Genomic DNA, 4520 nt, shown 5'->3' with positions numbered 1-4520 from the left:
TTGAATTTGACATGCAAAGTTGCCAAGAAAGAAAAAAAAAGGCACAACCCATCACATGATTGGATTTGCAAAGTAGTCCATGTATACCTATTTGGATAAACTTTCTTCGATTTTATTTTTTTGTATTTTTCATTGTTAAGTTAAATTGGCATAAAAAAATACAAAATAAAATAGATGGCGATATGGATAACATGTTTACAATATTTAGAAATTACTATATATCAATTATGGGAAAGAAAAAAAAGCTCTGCAAGTTTAGTGTTGCCTATGCCTTAAAACAAGCGAAAACAAAAAACTACTCTCCGCTCCCCCCCTCCATCGTATGCTAAAGATGTCCCTACACATCTTCCCATTGATTCGATATAATGACGTACTTACATCAAACTGGCAGGATCCTTGATCCCATTAATTTTCTAGGTTATGAAGACAACAACACAAAGGGATTGAGTAACAATGGAGAAACTTTTTGACTTCGGCCAATTGTCATATCTGCTAGCACAATGGTCCACTTGACCTTTTTTCACTCGTCAAAGCAAGAAAAATTGATAGTTTATTTTTCTCGTTTTCTCTTACTTGGACTTTCCTCTTATTAGGTTTTTTTCACTCGTCAAAGCAAGAAAAATTGATAGTTTATTTTTCTCGTTTTCTCTTACTTGGACTTTCCTCTTATTAGGTTTTGGTTTTCCTTATAACCTAGGGTTTGTTTTCCTCTTCATCTACCACGTGGAAAATGAGGAAGGGCCAAACATTGTTGACAATTATTGTCCAAGGTCCCCACTTGTATGTCAAAATTACAAAGTGGCTAAATAAAATTTATAAATATTTAAAAAATTATTATGGTTCAATATAATTATATAGCTAGCTACACTAAAATTAAAGCTTTAAAATTTCCTTTTGAAAAATTCAAGTCTCTAGAAAATGATTGAGAACAAATTAAGAGTTCAAAACACGAGAGAATATCTCAATTATCGTTTTCTTTAAATTTGACACATAATCAATCCAAATAGAATCATATGTATTCAACGAACTAAATTATTATATTATCCTTACACGTGGTGCAAAGTCATATTAGGAACCTTCTTACATGAACCATGCAAATAACCTACTTCCTTGGTCATTGGTTCTAAGTTGATCCAGTTTCCTCGACCTAAAACCATGAAGGTGTCATTCAAAGTTTCCAATGTCGGTTTTTGAATGATCCATGAATGAGTCAGTTTCTGCAAACCATGTAAGTAAAAAAGCCCTAAAATGGTGAAAACATCCTCTGAGGCGGTGCGACAAGCATCCGATGGCCAAAACAACATCGGAGTGAATGCCAATGTTGTCTCAACTATCCGATGCTCACCGCACCACCGCACCCACCCAGGCAATCATCGCTCTCTAAAATGCTGGTAGCATCCTAGAAACTATGGTGTCTCACAGTCTAGCTTATCCCATTTCAAGTGCAGACATTTTTATCCATTTATCCTTCCATATCTTATAGTTTCTTGGTGCCCAAATCCAATTTGGCACGTTAAGATATGCCAATGATTAGCAGTAAGAATGGGTTGGGCTACGAAACCCTATAAGCACTCTAGAAACAACCCCCCTCACAATTGCATGCGCTACCCCCTCCTATTGCAACACACCTCTCCTGACTGTCAGTCTTCCAACAACTCTTCTCCTCCTACTGTTTTTTTTTTCACTCAAATCCCGTGATCGAGATCGATCGATTAAGATTGCGTTTGGTAGTCATAACAAATATTTCTGGTGTTGTTTCATGTTATGATAATAAGAAAAATGAATCTTCCATTTGGTGTTCATGGTTCATTTTTTTTTTTTTTAAACAAACCAGGTAAAAAAAACTCCACAAACGAGAAATATTGGAACATGCCATTGGAGTTTCATTGCGAAACGGAATTTTGACATAGAAATGAAAAATTCTGATTTTAACATGAAACATCATTTCTGGAACAAAATGACTATCAAACACAGCCTAAGAGCCTAACAACTTCACATATTTAAAGACATTTAGAGCCTTTTACTCAGTCCTACACATTTAAAGCCCATTTAGGGATCAATTGCTCAGTAACTAGTTTAAAGGACCTTTAAAAGCCTTGAACTGACCAATCATTTATAAAAGTATCCATGCCTATACTATATGAGCAATAATTCTCTGCCGCACTACACTGATGCGGTGAGGATCTAGGTGGTTGGAAATATCCAGACACAGACCCCAAGGTACTCTTAACCGTTTATGCAGTGTGACAGAAGATTTTTATACCTACTATATGCTGCCCCAACTACCTATTCGGGTGGTGGCAAAGGGAAAAAAGAAGGTAAAGCCAAATTAATCTATATAGTTCTATTTTTCTGATAATTGACAGACTAATTCTTTAGTTTTCTTTTTCCCTCTACATTTTTTTTCCCCCCTGATAAATGACTCAGTTGTTCCTTGTCTTTTCTTCCTTGGATTTATTTGGTTACCCTCTCCTCATCCGCCAAAATCAATTTTCTCAGGCATATCTAACATGGGCTCTATTGCTTCTGTAATCCATATTTGAAGTAGCCTATAACCACTTCAATCTCATCAATTAAAGGGTACTCACAAGACTCATGAAATTGTGAACTTAAATTGCAATAGATATATTTTGGTGGTCATAGAAGCAACACATATGCTATGCTTATAGTAATTTAGGGTTTTACAATTGTTTACCAAAACAATAGGGTTATTTACTATTGAATAGTGCATAATTTACAATAAGTAAATATGTGTATGAAATGTCCTTGATGTGTTGGAACAGGCAATGTACACTTGGAGAAAGGATTATGAACTACGTGGTGTGATTAAGATTTTTTGCACTAAAATTTAACTCACTAACGAGTTTAAGGGTGGGTATTTTTGACTTCGTCTAATAGAGGAAAGATGTTTTAGAACCCTAGAATCGATGTTGGCTAAACCCTTCTTACACAGTGGAGGAAAACTTTCACCTTAAAGATTTGTAAAAAAAGTGATCACTTGACCATTCGAAATTCATGAGAAATAATGAGTTATTGACTAAATTATTTTTTTGGTAAAAGTTGTTGACTAAAGTTGGTTGAACATGAGCCCTGACTAGGAGTTAGGCCCATAAATAAGAGACCAATCTGTAAGTGTATTGAAGCCCAACCCCTTGTAAGTCCAAGCTTTTATGATGTTTATTTGCGTCAAAAGTATGGTCCCAAAGAGGGCCAATTTTTTTTCCATGTCATCCTCTTTCAATTTGGAAGATTTCTCTCTCTCTCTCTCTCTCTCTCTCTCTCTCTCGCCGAACCTTACCTTGATGTGATATTTGGGTTGGGCCTATATGTAATCTTCAATTGTTTAGTGGCTCCCATAACAAAAGCCTTACACCTTAACTCAAGCTTGAAGTCCAAGCCAAGTTTCACAATAGTATGGACTTATAAAACCAATGGGTCCGGTATATAGGGTGCACTTCAGCTTCATTTGTTTGGATGTAAAACATAGTCATTTTTTCAAAGAAAATTAGAACGCTTTAAATAGAGTGATTTTTGCTAAAGATGGTTGGAGATAGTTTTCCTTCACCCACTGCAAACGAGCTATTATGTTATTGTGGGTGATGAAACTATAGGATAGCTGCAATAATGATGAAAGGGGCATTTCAAATATTCATCTTGTTAATTAAAGGGGAGTAGTAGTGGGGTAGATTCATAAGTGTTTCATTTATCTCACGGAGAAGAAAAACTGTGACAACCCTTTAATTAGTCCTCACCAATTTAAGGCACTGCACCATTACTGCATTATATATTTAGCGGCCTCTAGGTTATGTATGAACACATTTATATTCGGTTAATCATTCTGATCTATAATCAAGTTAAATTGGGTTTCGTCTATTGGCCCAGGAATGTTCAAACTATAAACGATGTTTATTGGTCTAGGGTGGGCTAGAAGCCTAGACCCTACACTGGCTATTTACTAACTGATTGGCTTAGTTTCGACCAGCTTTAACCAATCAGTTTAGATTAGATGCTCAAACCTACAAGTGCGGATCAGTTTTTGATGCCCCTTAATTCCCTCTAGCAAAAAATTATTTATGTTTTCATCATGGAAAAAAGTTCTCTAAGCTATCTAGAGAGAGTACACCTTACATTAACACCCTCTATCTCTATCTCTATCCTCCTCACATGAAATAATTTTGCTATCCCCCTATATACAAGACCATTTCACTCACCTCTTTGATGCATTTTTTAAATCGCTTGCTCAGGAATTCCTCTCCCTTTGGTTATTTTTCTTGCTTTTATCCAGTTAAACAGTGCTGCGCCTAATCTTGAAAATCATTCTATACCTATATTCTAAATTATTCTATAGTATTTGTCTATAGTAAACTGGAAATATTTTATAAAATCCAATTTTTCACCAAGTCTTTCTTGGCGAGATACCAGTAGATTCAATATTCACCAAGTCATTCTTCGTGAGATGCCACTGGATCCATAAAAAAGCAATCCCTGCTGGCATTAACTTCAAGGCAAGTCAATCTTTT

The sequence above is a fragment of the Macadamia integrifolia genome, chromosome 5 (genome assembly GCF_013358625.1).
Source record: "Macadamia integrifolia cultivar HAES 741 chromosome 5, SCU_Mint_v3, whole genome shotgun sequence".
Lineage (NCBI taxonomy): Eukaryota > Viridiplantae > Streptophyta > Magnoliopsida > Proteales > Proteaceae > Macadamia > Macadamia integrifolia.
The sequence above is the reverse complement of the archived record's forward strand: the minus strand, read 5'-3'. Positions refer to the sequence as shown.